Genomic DNA, 22116 nt, shown 5'->3' on the forward strand with positions numbered 1-22116 from the left:
GCCTCTTGCCACTACTTGGTTCTGAGCTACATTTTCTCTTATTTATGGAACATAAACAGTCTCTTAACTTTTAACAGAATAAATCTTTTAACAGAATAAATATTCATTGAGTACCTACAACACTGGTAAATAAGGACATTGTTCACATGCAGTTTACAATGTAGTAGGGGCAATGAACTATAAAATAGAACTTTACCTCTCATAGGTAACTGGACAGCCAAGTTTTATAAGAACACGTAGAAAGGGAATTTAATCTCTAATGGAAGTCATGAAAAGCCAGAGATTCAATGTTTATTTTGAAACTTGTATGATGAGAGTGCATTAACCAAGGATTGAATGAGTAAAGTATGATACAAATTGATGACATTACCTGGAGAAAGTTCAGCAGTAAGAGAAGTCTAACCCTGAAGTCTACTGAGTATTGCTGAAAATTTATGGAAGAAGGAGATGCTAAGTAAGGATAGAGAAAGCAGATGAGGGTGGACTAGTAGGCAAGAGCACAGTGCTTGAAGCCTTTTCCCCAAAATTAAAGAGAAGCTATCAAAGAGCTCTAAGCCGTTGAGTGAAATTTAGGTTGCAATGCAGAGAATAAACAAGACAGAAATAATACTGGAGTCAGGGAAAAAGTGAACTGGGATGTTACATCCGAGTAAGAAATGTAAAAGATATGACAATGGACATAGAGAAGAATGGACATATGTGTGTGTGTGTGTGTGTGTGTGTGTGTGTGTACATATATACACACATATATGTGTGTATATATATGTGTGTGTATATATATATATATATATATATATATATATATATATACACATACATATATATATATATATATATATATAGTATAATTATGACGACTCTTAGGGATTGTTCCAGAGTTTAAGGGTGGGGAGAAGAGTAAAGAATGACTCTCAGTTTCTTGCTTGGTTAATTGGGTTAAAACAGTTTGCAATAAAAAAGATTTAGCTTAAGTCATTTAATCATTTTAAGTGCATTCTGAATCCTATACAAATAAGTTTGAGAAATTTAAGAAAATTGTGTTTCCTTAAGTTTTGCATATCTTTTGTTATTCCATGTAAATTCCCTTCTTTTTCATATGATTAAAGAAAAGTTATGAAAAAAATAAGAGAGAAATGAGAGAAAATAAGATCTTATGAAAAATTATGAATGATCTTTATCTGTTTTTGTGCTTACTGTAATTTCTTACTGTTTATCTCTCTATATACATATTCTGAGATATCTTCTCAGACCTGCTGAATCAATCTGTGAGGAGTAAGTTTAACTAATCACTCAGATGAACCTAAAATTGGTTCATCTACAGGAATAACCAACATAAGAGAGTAGTCATGGTAGTCTCAAAATTAGAGAAGACTTCCCAATTATTCCCATTATGTCCAAGACAGAATATGAGCAGGTACTTCAAGTATCCGAACTTCGTACGATTAGATTCTGCAAAAGCATTTTAAATAGGAAAAATACATAGAAGAAAGGTTAAGACAAAACTTCCCCAGGATAAAATGGATCCCATATTTTCACCAGATGCCTTTACTTAGGAAAAAGAAAGGTTGAAGAATTGTAACAGTATCCAACCTGGAAAACAAAATACAGAAATTTTCACCACTAAGCCTGAGCTCTGTACAACTCTGATTTAGTGTTTTTTCAAGCCTTACACAGCAGTCTCTATTTTTAAAATATTTATAAGTAACCCATTTTGTAGGAAAACACCTAACTTTCATCATAAGAATTATGACACTTTATACTTTTATTCCAGCCTAACTTTTATACTCTATTTTCTACCATTTGGCAACTTATACCCTACGCTCTAGTCAAAAAAATCTCAGTTACAATCACTTAAACATATTGTGTTGGTTCTCAAGTCCAGGATGTTCCTTCTGCCTGGTATGCCCCTGACCTTCTCTCCACGTGGAACATTCCTACTGACATTCAAAACCTAATTCCAAACCCCCTCATTGTTGGCATTCTCTTTAATATCCCCTATTAGCAGGGTTAGTGACTCTAAGTTCTGTTTTACAAAGTTACATTTTTATGATCTATTTATTTAATAGCCTCTCCCTATTTGATTGTAATGAGTTGTTTATGCATCTCTCACACTCTCTTTTGAGTTCCTCTGGCCTTTATTTTTTCTTTTATCTCTTACCCATAAGCACAGTGCTTGCCCCATAGTACGTGCTCAACGTGTTGGCTGAGTGAAAAAAGACACCTTTTAGCTCTCTAATCATTTGTGAAATGTCATTTAAAATGACATCAGATTACCCTTTGTTTCCTAACTTAATTTCTAGTACTATAGAATGTACACTCAGAACACCGTCAGTGGCCTACAGAAACAGTGTTCTCACTGGACTTCATGCACATAGTCAACCCCCTTATAACTTTCTCTGGCATACAACTGCCAGACATGTTATTAAAAGAAAATGATGTACCAACCCCTCACCTATTGGAAAACTTCCAGAAGCTCTCCATTCCTTATTGTATCTTTTCTACTTGATTTTTCAAATACCTCTGTCTTACTTCATCTATTCAGAACTGGCTTTTCTACCTTTGCTTTCATTTTCAATTTCATTCATATCATTATCTGCACTTACCCATAGAACCTAAGCATATTTTAGTTTCTTATGCAAGTTTCCTCACTAGAGGTCAAAGGGGCAAGGACTATTGTGATAAAATATTAAATAAATAGACGATAGGACTTTGTTCTATTGGTCTGGGAAAATTACTACCTGAAACAAAAGAATTCTGGAAACTGAAGGGGTCAGACCAGTCAGCTTTGTTTACTTCAGACTCAAATCAATGTCTTGTCTTTACCTGAGCTCTGGTTACATTTAGAAAAAAGTACTGTAAATACAGTGAATGAGCAAGGCCACTATCTGAGACGTGTCTGGGTCCTTAGTATAGTAACTGAGGGAATGGTAAGCATTGGTCAATGTTTGCTGATTGATGACTCAATAGATCTGGTTAAGCCTCACCGTCAGAATTCCAGATTTTTTAACAAGCTTCTCAGTCTTTTCAACCCAAAGAAAAAACTAAAGAAAACCAGATGACAAGAATTTCAAATTATAAAATATCCCGATTGTCAAATTTAAATAGGGATATCCTGTGCAATGGAGAGGCTGGCTGGTGCCAATTTCACATTTTGTTCTCTAGTGTCTGGACGAAGCCTGCTCTGCCAGTGAGCTGACAGGTCGAGAGCACTCCAGCTTCCACAGACACCCGAGAACTTTCTATTTTTCATGGTGTTCCTACCTTACCTAAGGGAAGGACTATATTCACAATGAAAAGAGTTATGATTCATCACCAGTAGAGAGATTCTTCCACTTTCTGGGTGCCCACGTTAAAAGTCTGGTATAGTCAACACTCCCTCTAACAGAGATCATGTATTGAAATGAGAAAACCATCACCTAATATGGCCAGAGAGGTGAAGGGACTTGGCCCAGCTGAGCCCAGGAGACACCACTAATTCAAAACCTCAACCATTAACACAGTGATTGTGATCAAGGAGACTTACAGCACATAAGAGATTCAAAGAGCATATTAATCCACCTCTGGCAACACTGCCAGTTTAAAAGAATGATGAACCTTCTCTCCCACTTGATTCAACCTGGCTATGTATTATACCACTCTAAACGCTAGCAGACTCTATGCTATGGCTTCCATTAGGTAGCACTTAGTATACATGAAAACTTTCTTCAAGAAGTAATTACTTTTGAAACCATAAACATTTCAGTTGGGAAAAGTGAAAAAGAAAGGAGGTGCAAGTAAAGGGAACTAGAAAAAAATAAGAAAATACCCTCAAATATAAACATGTTGATTCAAAAAATAATTTAATGGGGATTTAAATGATACTAGGTGAGCATTTATTCTGTTTCTGCTTTAAATAAAGCATTCTGTTCTATTTGTTAGGTGTTGTACTTGTTTAGGATCTAATGTCTGTTAAAAACCTCTCGAAAGAGATGTATTCATTCTGGTATCCTAAGCACCTATCTGGATGAAAAGCACAAGCAATGGGAAGTCATGGGGCATAAAGGACCTTGCAAAGGCTCTGAAATCCATCTCTTACTTATGGCCTTTGAGACTCAGCCTCCTCCTCTATGTAGTGTTCATAAAACTTAGTGGAGATAGAACACTAGGGACACAGAAGGTCAAAAGAGGTATTTACTACGACTTTCCAAATATCTTCCTTTAGGAAAACAAATATATTTTATTTGCAATGAGGCTTTCTTGTGAATTTTATTCTTCTAAAGAAGAATATTTTTTAGTGAACAATTGATTCGTTTGCCTCCCTGTGCTACTTTATTGACAATACTCAGGTAGGGGTGGTTTTCCCTCAAGCAGTTACCTCCATGTGATTTGTATATCAGACCTTCCTAAAAGCATGTTTTCCTGCTCTTTCGTTCCACCCCATCCCAGCTCTACTTCAAATATTGTGATCCTCTATTAAAATGCACAGAACCCTGGGAAAATAAGGAGAAGCAAAATGTTTGTCACTCCCAGCTCTGGTATGCATATATCAGAGGCTAAATTATAACTGATGAAGACAGAAATGGGACCCATATCTGTCTGACTTCAGAAACCAGAAGTGTAGCTACTACAAGCTGATGAATGGGAACTCAGATCAAGGCCTAGAGTGGAGAGGAGTCTTCTGATCAGAGGGGGAAAGTAAACAAAGGGCAGCGTTTAATTATTTAATAATAAGTAAGAGAATGACTAGGGTGTTTTTACAGAACAGGATATAATATTGAAATAAAATCCCCCAAAGTGACACAGAAACATAATGCAATCCTCTTAAGCTACAACCCTTCCTAAACCAAACCATACCATTCTCTTCACACATCCTGGAAAGTCAAAAGAAAGGGGATACTGATCTGCATCACACTGGCATTAGAAGCAGATCTAGTTTTAATGAAGTATTACTTCAGGGACTGAAGTTTCCCCCCAAAAAGGGTAAGCTTTTTTCTCAAGAAACATCACTGTGTAATAATCAAGGAGCCAGGGATGGTGGTATTAATTGTTCTAAGTACAGGGATTTGTTTTGCAGAAAGAAGTACCAATCAGAAAGAGAACTGACCAATAATTACTTAACAAAACTGCTTCAGAAGTAGATTTCTAAATCTACTTTTAGACTGATAGTTAGAAAAATCTTACTAAGTTTATTCATTTAGAGGAAATCTGTGCAAGCCTCTGAAACCAAGAGGTACTGTATCAAAAGAGATAAGGTCACTAGACACTTATGTAAGAGCTACTTCTTCCTCAAATGGCCACCATTAAGAGGAGGAACTATTTGCTGTATTTTCTGACTATTACGTTACCAAGAAGTAACAATGCACCTTTAGGAAACTAGTATGAAAGAAAAACATAATAAAATTTTTTGCAGGTGACTCTTTGATCTCATAGGTGTGTGTTAATTTTCCAAAGTTGGCACTGGATCCTGCCTTTACAAAATGCTCCTTGAAATATCACATTGAAAATCTTCTCTTTTACTCCTTATTGTAAACACTGTGTATGTTTTTAAGAAGACCAATAAAAAATATGGACTATGGGGCTTCCCTGGTGGCGCAGTGGTTGAGAGTCCGCCTGCTGATGCAGGGGACACGGGTTCGTGCCCCGGTCTGGGAAGATCCCACATGCCACGGAGCAGCTGGGCCTGTGAGCCAGGGCCGCTGAGACTGCGTGTGCAGAGCCTGTGCTCCACAACGGGAGAGGCCACAGTAGTGAGAGGCCCACGTACCGCAAAAAAAAAAAAAAAAAAAAAAAAAAAAAAAAAAATATATATATATATATATATATATATATATATATATATATATATATAGAGAGAGAGAGAGAGAGAGAGAGAGAGAGAGAGACTATGAAATTATTTTTCCAATAGTGAAATTGTGGAGAATACATCTTGCATTTCTACTGTATTCCCGCAAAAACAGGAAGTTCTTTTCCACAAAGACTCTCATCAATGTTAACTCTGGGAGAGAAGTATTTGTAGTTGTCTCATGCTTTGTGGTGAGAGACTCGCACTTTTCCCCCTGTCTCTATTGTGGGAAACAGGGCACACTTTGGGCTGAGAATTCATGCTGTGGTCGGAAAAGAAAGAAACGAAAAATACCCTCATTAACACTGCTCTTTAACAAGTTCAGCAAATGGGCTTCAGGCATTCTAAACAGCAGCAATTAAAAAATAACTTTAGATTTCATACATTTCTTCCAGTAGGATGAAAAGCTGAGGTATGTTAACTTTAATTTTATGGTTTGCGTGAATACCGAGTTCGATTACTCCCTGTCAAAGCAGAAATCAGCCTCTTACAGGGAGTAAGTGCTAATTAAGCAAAACAGAGTAAGCATGTTATCTGAAGTATATTTGATTCTTTCCTGTGCACTTTGGCTGCACAAGCTCTAACCACAGTTTCCGGAGGGACCATCAGTGCTCCCTAAGAATGCCAATGCAGTGTTCCGTCCAGTTAGTGGGGTGCAGAGACCAGTCAGAATGCTGATGCTTTCCACAAAGGAGATGGGGCTAGGGAGGCAAATGCAATCAGGGAGTATTAGCTCTGTCTTGTGCGCCTGCTACAAAACCGTGTCCTCTCAAGACTGCCCTATCCCTTCTTTGCCTTATACGTGTATGTGTAAGTTTGTATATGTAAGCTTTACAAGTCTCTCCTAAGAGAAAACTGAAAATGCCCAGGAAAAAGACAAACTGCTTCAACAGAGAAAGGTCTCTCTGTTCCAGTTGAAGAGGATATAGAGTTAATAACAGGAAATATCCATCCCCTGAAACTGTATGAAACATGGATGCTTCCACAATTTACTCAAGGTCTCACTGACCAGGCTATAAGTAATTTTAATTATTATTTCTTATGATTATGGTTGATAAAAAGTCTCAGTGGTATGCTAAAAATCTTTAACACTTGTTGACCTTTTTTCTTGATAGCTTTCCTCCTCCCAGGCTCCAGCCAACAGGAGCAGTAACAGATATCCAGATCTTAAGAGGATAGAAGTATAATGGTGCACTGAATATGGAAAGGAAGAACCAGTAATGGTTCCTATACATTCATAACGCGAATCAGCATCAAACTAAGCTTCCCCAAGAAGAAGCTGACAGCAAATAGTTTCTCCTCTTAATGAATTGAGGAAACAACTTTGAAGTTATCCGTAGCCACCGCTTCTGAAGCAACCAGTAGCTTTGCAACTATTAGTTTACTTGTATTAGATTAATTTATATTAGAGTTTATTTAATGCAATTGCTCACAAATTTTAAACCATTTTGTAGAGTAGTGTTCTCTATCTGTTTAAATGAAATGCTTTCCTAAGCTCAAAATCAGTGTTTTTATGTTGTGTAAATTATGAAATTACTGTGAAATATCTGGTAAACTTGATAGGAAACCCCAGATGTCAGCACTTTGCTGGGCAAGATTTAAAGTGGCCCACACCATTAGCCCTCATCAGGAGCAGTAGCAGTGGGCTAAGTCATAAGGGCACACCCGTCCATTACACTCACCCAGGATACTGTGAGTGAGAAACAAAGGGCAGTCAGACAGGGACCTCTATGCTCAGATTCCACTGCCAAGAAATGGCCTAAGTCAGCTCTTGTTGTTGAAGAAAATAACCCTTTAGCAATCAGACTGAATCCTATTTTAAGTTTTAGAGGAAGAAGGATACTATTTAAACATTGATGAAATGTACCTCTCTTTTTTTATCAGCATAGAAATCTATTTGAATTCAAAAGAATATGGTTATATTTAGCATAGTGTAATAATTATCTAAAGCACATATCATCGTTGGCTCTGAAACAGTTCTAAAGATGTCATTCTTTTGAAGTCAAAAAATATGCAGTAAAAATGGACAAGGAAGCAAAAATATGAAAAAAACAAGTTTGCTGAGTATGGGAAGTTGTTACAAGAGGGGCACAACAAGATAATGTAACAGAGTCCAAATTACATAACATGCAGCAAGGAGTTCTCTTGCTTTAACAACTCCTAGAAAATAAACCAGTAATCTCAATGCAAGAATATCACCACTGGGTTATTTAACAGGACAAATTTTCTGAGGGACACAGGTAGTAACTCACTATACTTTCCCTTTCTCTAATATCTTTTCTCACACCAATTTCTTTTCTTTCCTCGAGGATAGATTTTATCCTGTTGAAAACAATTTTAGTTTTATTTGTAAAGTGGAGTAAATAATATCCTGAGTGAAGTAGGCAGCGTTTTAGCTGAAGATGCTTAGGAATCAAACTTTTGAAAAAGGCCAATCAGCTAGCTAGCTAGCAGTTACCATCAGTGGCTTGCAGAGAAAAAAATTACAGATGGTATGTTTGCTAAATAGATAAAAAGAATAAGCAGTTTAGAATGGGTGAAAAATCCCAGGATCTACTGTGACCTAGACCAGAGGTGCCTAAACTTTTTGGAACCAGGGACCGGTTTCCTGGAAGCAAATTTTTCCAGGGAGGGGGGGCGGGGTGTGTGAGGTTCAGGCGGTAATGTGAGCCATAGGGAGCAGCAGATGAAGCTTAGTTGGCTTGCTTGCGACTCACCTCCTGCTGTGCAGCCCGGTTCCTAAGAGGCTGTGGACTGGTACCCGTCCAAGGCCAAGGGGTTGGGAACCCCTGACCTACACACTCAAAAGCAGACAGTTGACCTTTGATTAAGCCCATTTTCCTGTGGAGTGAGCCATAAGGGGCTCCAAGACACAGTTTGGTTTCAATGTTTCAGTGTTCACAGCCAGAGGGCAAACTCAGAATGTCTCCTCCTCTTGCAAAAACTGGACCACGGATGAGAAGTCTTTTTTTTTTGAGTAGCCCTTCACACACAACATCCCTGCAGATCTGATGGGCTTGACTGCCCAGAAGGACTGGGCTCTTTGTGCTGGTAGCAGAGTCTCATGCTAATCCCAGATCCTTAGCCATTAGTGTTGCTCCGAATCCGCCCTGATAGTAATTAGCCGAGGGAACTCCATCCATCACCCCAGGTACAGGATTATAAGTGTCACTTGACCAACATTGTCCTGAGCTCGTATTTAGGATTTTAGCCAAGAGTTTTGGGTCAAGCCCTAACCTGAGTCCCAGATTCATAGCTTCAGCAGTTCCAATCCTACTAATAGCTAACAGCAAGTTTTTGCAGATCTTCGAAGCCTGGCCAGTCCCAACAGCTCCACGATGCACCACATGGGAGCCCATGTACCACAGCAGCTCAACCCCTCCCATCCTAAGTGTGAGGTGGCCAGATCGAGCCATTCCCACACTACCAGAAACAGGGGCATCCGTGAAAACCGCTCCCATTTTCTCAACTTCTTTGGCCAATTCTCCGAAAACCATAGGATCAACAGTACTGGAATCTATTAATAGTGAGTCTTTCTTCACTTTTTTTTGAATTCCATTTGCTCCACAATAAGCTTCTAGTGCATTGATGCATTGTAATAATTCTGTCACCTTCTTCGGCTACATCCCCTGCAGAAGACACTACAGGGTTCATCTGCATCTAGAAGCTCTTTGCATGAATCAGGGAACACATCAACAATGGTGAGTGGCTAGCCATGTTTCATGAGCTCTTTTGCCACTGGACTCCCCACGTTGCCTACTCCAATGAATCCAACTGGAGTCTTGGAAGCTACTGACCTAGAACACAGCGCTGCAAGGCTGGCCACCACTGGCTGCTGCAGACGACTCCCTGTACCGGAGGCCGGAGGTGGCTCCACGGAGACGGAAGGAGGCTGCCACGCTGCCCGCGCCCCTCCTTCCCACGGTGACCTCCTCGACTCCCGGCTCACCCACTGGCTGCTATAGGGTGCGTGATGCGGAGGGCCGGCTCGGCTGTGGCGATTCTTAATACCTCTTTGGTACTAGGTTACACATACAGTTTCACCTAGTGAGCGATTTAACAGAAGGAATTTTTTTCTACGGCATTTTTGTGGCACAGCAGATAGAAGCGAGGTCACTATTTCTTTGAAAAACTGAATTAAAAATTTATAGAAAGTCATGATTCATTCTACAAATATGCTGAGTCAAAGAAACGTGAAAATTGATGCGATGGAGGAAGAGCGCTAGACTTCCCTGATGCTCAACTGGCACCTTTCTTCTGGTGTCAGAACATGGTTGTGTAACTCCTTTAATCCCAGTGGATTTTCCAAAAATTCCAGAATCTTCAGATTTTGGTAGCCTCTGTTTACTGCCTTTGCCCCCCTATGCCAAACCCCACCCCACCCCGCACACATTCATTTTTTACCAGTTGTCCTCCGGGGTGTTTTTCTTTATAGAGTTATTGCAGCAGTTTGTTAGACTACTGACCCCCAGTGCAAATGCCCCTCCCCCCGTTTTCTCACCCTGTGTAGTTTTGTTCCACCTTGACCTGGGCTTGGTCACGTGACTTGCTTTGGCCCAATGGCATATCAAGAGCTGAAGCTTGGAGAGTACTCGTGCTTTAGGGCTTGTCCTCATGGAAACCTGACATGTTAGGAAGCCTGGCTAACCTAGTGGAGACTAGGCACAGGCCACAGCCAGCACCAATGGCCAGACATGTGAAAGCAACCAGCCCCAGTCCAGCAACCAGATGATGGCAGCCTCAGTAGTCACCTCAGGTGAAAGCAAGATAGATCCACCCAGGAGATCCCAGCCCATTCTGCTGATTCACAAATTGTGAGGAGATAAAGTGCCTGCTGTTTTAAACCACCAAGCTTAGGAGTAGTTCATCACACAGGAAGAGATATAACTATCTTTACTGTTAGATTATCTTCCCATTTTATACCATGTTTCCCCTCAAACGACTGTTCCTTAATCCAAGATTCTAGAAAAGAAATAACAACTGATGAGGCTGATAGAGCCTTAACATTTTTTATAAGTTTTGTAAACTTTTAAAATAACTGTTAATAAAATCAATATTTATTTGATCACAAAATTATTTTCTTCAGTTGCCTTAAGAAGTAATGCAGAATTGTACTAAGTTTATACATTTGGAGGCTCTAAAAATGTGTTATTCCTTGGATTCAAGTCCTAGTGTACTTTATGTGGGCATTCACGTTTGCAAAATGATTCCAGGAAAGTTGCGATTTCATTTTACAACTTTGGCCTAAGGAGTCTTATGATATTTTACCTGAGAAAAAGAACACATTAATTCCACTTCCAGCTATTAAACCCATGGCTTCCTGTATTTTCTAAATTCCCTATCAGTGAAGAAGACTATGTATAGCGTACAAGACTGTCATGATTAGGAGGAAGGTAGTACAGAAAGAGCCCATCAAATTAGGCATTGCCCAGTCATGTCAGTATACTAACGTGGTGAGCCACAGGCAGCTTGAAGCCTGGAAAAAAGACAGATACAGTGTAATGATTATCCTAAGGATCCGGATAATGATTCCCATGATTTTGTTTTAAATATTAATGGCAGAGGATTCTGGGGAAATGGTGGTGGCTACAGAGAAGATTTTTATCCCTGAATATGCCACCCCTCCCCTAAATACACAACCCCCCACCCCCACAAAGAAGAAAGAAAAGCATCTAGGATAGCAAGATCAAAAACCCACAGACAACATCTACAACAAGGTGTCCACATTAACTGCAACATACAGCCAGGTAGGAACAAACCAACAACAGGAAAAAGACCTACATATGTGTATCCCAAGGTGTGTGGGAGGAAGACGAGGGAAGGACTCTCTCTCTCTTTAAGGAGAGCCAAAGGTTACTATGGTTCACGAACTCACTGAGATTGAAAAACTCACTGAGAACAGCGGCAGAAACCGGGAGTGAATGTTGCAGGCTCCACTTTGCAGCTGAGTGCAAGAACTTTGAAATGTTCTGAGGATGCCAAGTGTTCTGGGGTCTGTGAAACCTTGACACCTATCAAACCAAAGCACCATTCCAGAACAAATCCCCATACTCAACAAGGACAGGAAAGAGGAGGCCTGGGTAAATGGGCATAGGAGGGCCGAGGAGGAAGATTTTAGAAATTTTAAGGTCATTTTTTAAAATTATGTTGTGGGGCCTCCCTGGTGGCGCAGTGGTTGGGAGTCCGCCTGCCGGGACACAGGTTCGTGCCCCGGTCTGGGAAGATCCCACATGCCGCGGAGCGGCTGGGTCCGTGCACCATGGCCGCTGAGCCTGCGCATCCGGAGCCTGTGCTCCACAACGGGAGAGGCCACAGCAGTGAGAAGCCTGCGTACCGCAAAAAATAAATAAATAAAAAAAATTATGTTGTGAAAATAATAGAAGATAGTGAGCCCTGGAGTTCTGAAGCTAGAAATTATATTCTGATCTATGTTTCCCTCCTAAAGTGGAAACTTATTTCATTTAAAAATGAGCGACAGAAGAGTATTCCATTCACATCCTGTAGAAAATCAGTGAGAAAAAAAAAGAAAAAAGAGGGGTGAAAAGAAAGTTCCAGCAAATCCTGAAAACGTCACAGAAAGACACGTCCACAGAACAAATGAAATTTATTGCCTGATATTGCGGAAAAAGTAAAAGAAATTTTCAAAGGAATAGAAACTGGTTTTAAGAAAAACATAAAAGAAATTAGAAAAATTCAGAAATGAAGTGATTGGAGAATAGCAAGATTTGAAAAGGTGAAAAATTCAGTAAGTAATTTGTTTAAAAAAAATCATGTCTCGAGAGAAGGTTAAACTAGAAGGAACACAAGTTTGAATAAACACAGTGGATAATGTCTCCTTGGAGAAACAGCTGATTTCAAATCCAGCATAAGAAACGAACAAGATGTTCCTGGTACCTCTTGTCATATAAGAGAGCTGGGAAGACTTCAAAGACTACTGTGGTTGTGTGGAAAGGACTCAGGAGCCAACTTGAACAGGATCCGTGAACCTAAGAGGGGACAATCTCTGCATCGATATTTATAACAACCTCACTGAAAACAACAACAAAGCAAGAAAATACCTCATTAGTCATCTTTGGAAGAGTCAACCTTTCTCTCTCTTGTTTTTTCTTTTTTTGTAAAACTGGTAAATAAAATAAAAGAAACATTTATTCTTCCTTTCCTAATTAAACTGTAACTCAGGGCAACCAAGTAGTTGATGAAATAATGTTCTAGCTAGTAAATGAATAATCATCTAGTTAGTAGAATATCACCATTTGGTACCCTTAATAAATTAATGGATCTAGACATTGATCATTAATGGCTGCAACGTCACAGTAAGACAGACACTTTATAGTTCCTTTTGGAATTCATCAGTATTATCTATGAAGTAAACTTGACCAAAAAAATCACACCTGAATTATGTCAGTGCTCTAGATCTATCTACCAACTGACAGTAAATACATGGACCAAAGGAGCATGATAAACATATAAGCAGAAAGGGGATGCAATCAGCATAATCCAGACAGTTGGGAACCCTACTGGATGAATGCTTTGAATTCAAGGACAAATACTTGCAAGAAAAATGAGCAAACTGAGTTCTTTTAAACCTATACTTTAAAAGAAATTGTGTCTGGATCAGCAATCAAATAAATAATGGTTATTAAAATAAAAATACATTTAGAGGACAATCAAGGAAACATGAACTGACTGGCTATTTGTTGATATTAAGGAATCATTATTATTTGCGGATGTGTGATAATGACATAGTTGAGCTTAAAAAGGGCAGTTCTTGCATTTTAGAAATATGGATACTGACGTTTTCACTGAGAAAAAGAAATCTGGGATTTGCTTTAAAATTGCTGGGGATGATGGTGGTAGTAGTAAGAGAGGGTGCAGAGACAATCTATTGGCCTGAAATGGACATTTGACGAGAACAATGGATGAAAGTTTCTACTTCTTTCTCTTTATTTCTGTAGATGTTTGAAATTTTCCATACTAAAACATGTTTTATAAATGTAGATGGCTTGCAATGTGCTCTTCTGAGCTCTCAGAAGGCAAAAAGCCATTCTTAAATTAGGAGCTTTCTTCTCTAGCCAAGAATTCTAATGATAATTTTGTCCCAACTGGCCAGTGCACTCAGATTGCTCTGAGATCTGTTGGTGGGAAAAAAATCAGCACAAACAATAAAGAGGCTCTTCAGTCTTAGAAGAAAACAACAAAGAGTATAAAGGCTGCTGCTAGGTCTGGGGCAATAGTGTAGTTACCAGTATAAGACAAAATATTAGTTTCTTCCAAAATCCACTTGTTACTACTGTGTATACTTTTGCAGCAAAGTATCTTTTCTACGTTGTCAGCATTAAAGTAAATTTACTATTTAGGTAGCATTTAAATTATCATATACTCAAAGCCTAGAAAGAATCCCCTAGGCTGAAATGACGTTAAATCTTAGTTGGGCCATTGCAGTGTATTCTCCAGTCTTACTTGCTTTGTCTATAACTGTCGTAAAAAGGTGTGAGGAGATCTGCCAATATTAATGCCAGGATTCAAAATGAGTTCTTTGTAGCTTGCTTCCTTCAGGATCTTCTGCCCTCAGACCCATGTATTTACTTAATGCCTCAGATTATTGTATATGTCACATCTTTCCAACTAGAAGACAAGCTCCTTTAAGGGCAGTGACTAGTCTCATCAACATCGAATTTACTCCAACACCAGTGCTTTCAAAATGTGTGTTGTTTAGTATATGTCTGATCGTAAGAAGTTATAGAAACAATTCTACTCTAACTAAATAATAATGATACTACTACTACTATTTCTACTACTACCGCTAATAAAATGTATGAAATAGAGTATAAATGGGAAAATAAAGATCACACTGGAAATCCCAGACTATAAAATGAATGATCCCAAAGCCACTGGCCAATCCATCGACTGTAAACAGTTACTTGTGAATTGGTCAACATTTAAATGCATAATTGAGAGAAGGGTTAAAACAAATTTTATTACCAAAAAACACAATTTTTATACCTACAATTTTTGAGCTCAACTAACCTGTAGTTTTAACAGAAATAGATGAGATTCAAAGTATTCATTCAGTTTCCTAAGTGATCCATTCCCTATCTTTCCTTATGAAACAATCAGTTACAACTCTAATAATTTGTCAAGGATTCACCAATCTCTACTTCCTTTATTTTCCAAGGTTTGGTATCATTACAGAATCAAGTCCTTTGGCGGAATTTAATAGTTTCAAAATCCCTCAGCAATATTATTCACTGGGATAAAATAATATGAAAATTTAACAAACACTGACTATGTGCTGAGAAATGATCCTTCAGTGATTCACTCAAGGTGGAGACTAGCATTCAGGCTACACCTGAGGTAGAATTTGAATTCCAAAGTGGACCTTTAAACCACAGCTCATCTTCTCTTTTTAAAACCATCAGAAAGAAGCCTGTTGCCTGACCTTTGAGATTCTGCAAAGAGACCATATTTAGATCTTTTGTCTCTTTTAACTTCCCTAGTCCCCTTCTCTACTTTCAGAATAGTGATTCCCAGATAAGTACAATGAGTTCAAACAGTGTGGTTAAAGGGGTAATTAGTCTGCTCTGCAGCCAAGTTACTCACAGAATAAATAAGTTGGCTTTCACAGTTGTTAGCTTCTTCCTGGGCTTTGTTTAGAGGGGTCTCAGCTCAAGCAAGCAACCTGTCAGCAGCCTGAAATAACTCTGTGGAAATCTAATGGCATATATGTAAAATATGTCTATGAAACCTTTTATTCAATCTTAGGTGCATAATTTTACTACTTCTTTAGGCCTGGAAAAGGATATTCAGCTACAAAAGGACAGAAAAGAAAATGTGTAGAATACCGCATGCCCTCCTCACACCCTAGAACCTTATTTTACCCGTTTCATCAGAAAATGATGTATACTGTAAGAAACATTTTTTAAATTAGTTGATCAAATATTTAAGTGCACTAAGTCTCTGTATTTATTAAAGCAAATATAGTTACCTTTCTGTCCCTTTCTAAAAGAAAGCAAAAGATACAGTTCTTTTTTCTTAAGACTCAGGGTTTATGGATATTAATTATTACACTATATTGACACCCAGACATGTTTATAGGAGGCTTTTGAGACATACAGAGCTATTTATTCCCATACCAAATGGCACTTCTTTTTCCTCTGCCTTCTGCTTGTATTTTTTCTGTTGCGATTATATCCTACTGAGGCTGCTACATGTCTTTGTTTGAGTTGAGGTTCTGAAGGTAAGACTGTATAGTCTCCTTTTTACAGAATAATAATGGGTTTTATGACTGTTTGCCTTCAGAAGCCTCTTTTTCCACTCATTCTCATTTCATATCTATGGTGAGGTGTCGAAAACAGATGAGTTAGTTCTGAACTGGTGATATATAAATCAATTATTATTTGATTCATATTCAAGGCAGCTCCTCCTAAAATAGCGGCCTTCCTGCCTGTGGGATGTAGTCTAACCTACTGCCTGGATCTACACCCACCAACATCCATATTTTGTCTATTGTTACCTTGGACACTTGTAGGAACTGAGTGAGTTTCTGTTTCTATAGTGTCCATTGACAGACAAATGAATAAAGAAAATATGGCACATATGTAGAATGGAATGTTATTCAGCCTTAAAAAATAAGGGAATCTTGCCATTTGCAACAACTTGGATGAACCTTGAGGGCATTATGCTAAGTGAAATACGTCAGAGAGAGAAAGACAAACACTGCATAATCTCACTTTTACGTGTAATCTAAGCTGCTCTCACAGAAACCGAGTAGAATGGTGGCCGTCAAGGGCTGGGGAGTAGAGGAAATGGGGAGTTTTTGGTCAAAGGGTATAACCTTCCAGTTATAAGAGGAATAAATCCTGGGAGTCTGATGTACAGCATGGTGACTATAGTTAACAACACTCTATTGCATACTCAAAAGTTTCCGAGATAGTAGATCTTACATGTTCTCATCACACACACACACACACACACACACACACAAAAGGTAATTGATTGTGTAAGGTCATGGATGTGTTAACTAACCTTATTGTGGTAATCACTTTGCAATATATACATGTATCAAATTATGATGCTGTACACCTTAAACTTATACAGTGTTACATGTCAATTACATCTCAATAAAACTGGAAAGAAGAAAAAGATTCACATGGAGAAGGGTGAGGCTGGTAGAAAAAAGCCACTGCCTTGAGCAGTGGGCGGAGGTGGGCGGAAAGCCATGGGCCTCTATTAGCACTGCTGGGTAGGTTCTGTTCCCACGTGTGGGGAGGGGGTAGGACAGCACAGCTGTGATCCTTATTGCAGACCCTAGGCAGCCTCAGGCAACTTTTCAAAGTTAGATGCTGAAAACCAATAAATGAAACTATAAGGAAGAATTACATAAATGCCTTTATTCTACTTCTGGTCCTCTTGGCAACTTTTTCCATCTAAAAGCTGCACCCTGCAGTTCTCAAAGCAGGAACATTAACATGGATCAGAAGTTTCCAAACTTTTCATCATCAACCCCTACACCAAAAGAAAAGTTGAAATTTTATGACCCCTAGTAGATGAAGTACCTTGTGTGTTTTTCACATTTATCAAGAGAACATTTAACAGTTACCTACTATGTGCCAAGAGAAAATAAAAATAAGACACAGACTTTCAATGCAGACTTTGTTCCGGTATTATTCTTCGTTTTGACTTCAGTATAAGAACTATTGAGCTATTTGCTGTCCCAATAAGGGGATAAGCAGACGATTACAGAATCCTGTGATCTCTTCCCAAGTTTGCAACTATAGGGTTGGTCCTACAATTGCTCAGTAACTTTGTATTTTGATTTAAGGGGAAACTAAACGAACTTCCTGTCCCAAAGTAACTCTGCTTTGTGGAGACTGGAGGTGCCCTGCAATTGACTCAAGATACTCTTTATTTGTTTAAACAGTTCAATGAGTAGTTTCTATTTAACAAGTGAGCACAAATTTTCACAACAGTACCTACCCCATGACATAGCTCAGACGAAAACTCTGAGGGAAAGGAAAACTATATGGGCAAAAAGTCCAGGTTCCATCCACTGTACATGGGATATTGATAGGCTTGTAAAACTTACAGAGGTACCTGGAGGTACCCAGGAGCCCTGGGTATTTAGTATACAGATCAGCAAAGGATGGTGGAAAATAAGACGACACCAGGTCAGGGGACAAATTAAGCAGGTGAAGCTGGTCCTTTATACTCTTTTCCCTTCTGATACACCACTGCTCTGTCATGTCCAGAATATGTTCTGTATCCTCAGTAGACCTACACACACACACACACACACGTGTAGCACACAAACATGCACGCATGCATGCATGTACACATACATGGACTTCCCAGTCTTCTCAGTTAAAATTCAGCTTGTAGTAACTAAAGAAAATTTATAATGCTCTATATTTTATAGAGTTTAAAAATACTTGCACTTTAAGAGAAAACTTTTCATGTCTGAAAATCCCTTCTCACAAAGGAAGTTATTTCTGATATTGGAGGTTGACAGTTTCACAGAGAAAACTTCAGGAGCACAGAGATATGCCTGACCCTCTCCACACGCACCATCTGGGGAGAATTCACCAACACAGAGGCTCAACCCCTCTGCTAAGTCAAAATCAAGTATCCCAACATCATTATTTCACAGAGAATACCCTACCTCATGTTAGGCATTCATATGTATTTTATTTGTTGAAGAGAGGAAGAAGATATAAAGGAGGGAATCATTCGAAATTACAGAGGACAGCATTTAAGTCAATATAGATATTTAAATTTAGGGTAAAATTAAATGATAATTTGAAATTATATGTGGAGTTTTATTTACTAAAGAATATTTTGGAAAGTTCAACTCCTATTTTCACTTATATTTTCAGAGAAGGTATTTGGTCCAAATGAAGAATACCCTCAATTATTGTTCTTTTATTACAAGCAAAAAAGGATTTATACTTCTTTTCATGAAATATGGTTGTTTGACAACAGAAGGATAAATATTTTATATTTTTAGAAACAACAGTCAGGCTACTGATATTCGTAATTAGTTTTAATAAATCTGAATGCTTCTTATCATCTACTCTTTAGCTTGTACCTGAGGAGTTGAATACCTCCGGGAAGATACGTGCCCCAGACCCGTAAATATGCAGTTCACAGAGCCCACCACCAGAGGGCAATAAAGAAGTCAAATCTTGAAACCATGGAGTGAAAATAGTGGGAGTTTAAATAAAAGCAACATTTCACAGTATGCTTTTCTGATCAACGTTGTATCTAATAACTTAATGGATTGTATGTACATGGATTCTGAAAAGTCAGCAGCACACTTCACTGGTCAATTTCTATGATAAGGGGAACGTAATTGGAGTGTAGAAAAACAGTATACTTACATCTTAAAATTCCACCCCTACAGAATCTACTACTCACTATTGAAAAATGGTAAGAAGAATAGCTTTCTGTGTCTCAGTCACCAGTTAACATTTTCAAGAGTAGAATTTATCTTCCTATGATGCTCAAATACACAGGAAAAATGCATATCTCGGACAATGGATAAACTCTATACGACATGTGAAAATAATTATTCAAACGGAAAAAGTAAAAGATCTACAAGGAACAGTTTTATATGCATTAGTGTGGATATATACATAAAGAGGCTCTAAGAAACATAAAAATCACTTCCAGGAAGTAATTTTAGGTAGAAGAGAATTAACATGGATGAGGAAGAAAAGAGAGTTGGTTTTAAGATAGTTTCATTTACTTGTTTTTTTGTGTTTATTTATTTGTTTTATTTATTTGGTCTTTGGAATATAAGGAAACAGTGGCTTTCACATCCGTATCCCAGTGGAACAAAGGGACCGAGGTCTATACTGGAGCCCAGCCATTGTTTGACTATCTTGTAATAATACTGGTGAAATACAGCCAAATCATTTGAACTACAAGCATCCTCTCTGACAATAATCTTAAGACATCAACATTATAAATTAAAGAAAGGAAAGAGAGAATACTGTTTTCTTTAGAGAGAAAATACAGATTCTGGATCAAATCAATAATGTCAGCAAACCTCACGGGTATAAAATATTCTGCTGCCTATCATTCAGGTCATGCCTCTAGAAGAGGGAAACTGGGTGATAATTTCCCCAGATTTTATATTTAATTCAAATATTTTAGGTAAGAGGCATCTCTAGTAAAGCACTGTATCATTGATTTTTTCCAATAGGATAGCTCACAGGAGTTCCTCTTTCCTTCTCAAATACATATGGGGAAATGGAACTGGGTGTGGGTTAGAGGAACTATCTAAATAGAGCATAGTAATCAACAGTTTGTTTTTTAAAAATAGAAATTTCTATTTAAATTGTTTCCAGAGACAGAAACACACAGAGACAATTCCATGTGACAACAGTGGAAGAGACCAGAGTGATGCAGCTGCAAATCAAAAAATGCCAACACCAGTGATTGATGGCCACCACCAGAATCTGGTTAAGACAAAGAAGGATCCTCCCCTCGAGGCGTCAGAAAGAACATGGCCCTCTCAACACTCTTGAGTTTGATCTTCTGGCCTCTAGAGCTGTGATAAAATAAATTTCTGTTCTTTTAAGCTAACAAGTTTGTGGTATCTTGTTATGGTAGCCCTAGAGATAACAGTATTTGATTCCTGAGATGGCAACTGTATTCTGGCTATGTAATGACTATTCCAAGATGATCAACAGACACAAAGATAAAGAAAGGCAAAACTGAGACTAAGCCCAGTTCTTTTTATTCCCAGAATAATAAATGATTTTTTAATTAATTTAGACCTCTTTGTCTAACCCCTCTGCTTTTCAAAAGACTATGTGCGACCAATCGAATATTAATATGTTATACTTTCCTTTTACTTCATCTCAAATTATTTCTAATTCCCCTTATGAGTTCTTACTTGACCCATGAATTATTTAGGAATATATTGTTGAATTTCCATTTGTGATTTTCAACAAATTTCTTTCTGTTAACGATTTCTTATTGCATTCTGTTGTCATCTGAGAGCACTCTTTGTATTGTTTATATCCTTTAAAAGTACTGAAATTTGTTTTATGGCCTAGCATATAGTATATCCATGTGCATTGGAAAAGAATGTATATTCTGACGCTGTTGGGTGGAAGGTTTTATAGATGGCTGTTAGGTCTAGTTGATTGATAATGTTGTGCAAGTTTTTTTTTTTTCTTGTTGATTTTCTGTCTGTTCTGCTATTGAAAGAAAGGTATTAAAGTATCCAACTATTATTGTAGAACTGTCTGTTTCTCTTTTCCGTTGTGTTGATTTTGCTTCAATGTATTTTGAAGTTCTGTTGTTAGGTGCATAAAAGTTTATAATTATTATACATTCTAGATGGTATAATCATTTTATCAGTTTAAAATATCTTTGTCTCTAGTAAAAATGTTCATCTTAAAATATATTTTTTTCTGATATTTTCTTAGCCACTCCAGTTTTGCTGTTGTTGTCTTGTTTTGTTGTGTTGTTACTGTTATGGTATATCTATTCCAACACTTTTACACTTCACCTATATATTTTCTTGACTCTAAAGTGGGTCACTTTCTTGTTGATGTTATATACATATATAACTGTATATTACATTCAAAAATTACATATATAATAACAAATTATGGAAGACTTTGAACTGGACCTTTTATTTTTTTCCGTATGCAGGCCTCTCAGTGTTGTGGGCTCTCCCGTTGCAGAGCACAGGCTCCGGACATGCAGGCTCAGCGGCCATGGCTCATGGGCCTAGCCGCTCCGCGGCATGTGGGATCTTCCCAAACCGGGGCACGAACCCGTGTCCTCTGCATCGGCAGGCGGACTCTCAACCACTGTGCCACCAGGGAAGCCCTGAACTTCACCTTTAAATGAGTATGATTTAGACAGTAGAGCTTCCCTACCAAATGCAAATAACTCACTTGAACTCTCTTTTTTGTAAAGGACAGACCGATTCTTCCAAGGGGAATTCTTGAACTCATTAGATATGTGATATTCATTATAATTAGTTGCATTTAACACCACAGAAAGGACTTGATCAAAGGCTATTTTACTCTTTTCTTCCTCACTGGATGATTAGCTAGGTTCATTTTTAAATGGAAGATATACTCTAGATATTTCAACGTAGGGCATCTCTTCCTTTCAAATCTCAGAAAGAAAGGTGTGCTTCAGTTTCCCTGCAGAAAGCTCTAGTATCTTGCCCCCCTTTTGAAAGAGGAACGAATCCTTCTTTCTCTATTCTTCTTTGTCTTCTTCCCTTCATCAGCAATGAGCCTCTTTATCATTTTTGTCAGCCCAAAGAA

At 38.2% G+C, this 22116-nt stretch overlaps 1 long non-coding RNA gene and 1 pseudogene across 2 annotated transcripts in view; both read right to left on the reverse strand.

Moving 5' to 3' along the window:
• The window catches only part of LOC308610231, an 82288-nt gene that overhangs the window by 41799 nt on the left and 18373 nt on the right, over positions 1-22116 (reverse strand). The window lies entirely within an intron of this gene.
• Positions 8106-12891, reverse strand: LOC308610233 (3-hydroxyisobutyrate dehydrogenase, mitochondrial-like; annotated as a pseudogene). Its single transcript has 2 exons — positions 12880-12891; positions 8106-9842 (listed from the first exon to the last, which is right to left on the reverse strand). The product of its transcript is annotated as a 3-hydroxyisobutyrate dehydrogenase, mitochondrial-like (transcript).

This window comes from Mesoplodon bidens (assembly GCF_964165515.1).
Source record: "Mesoplodon bidens genome assembly, contig: HAP1_SCAFFOLD_301, whole genome shotgun sequence".
Lineage (NCBI taxonomy): Eukaryota > Metazoa > Chordata > Mammalia > Artiodactyla > Ziphiidae > Mesoplodon > Mesoplodon bidens.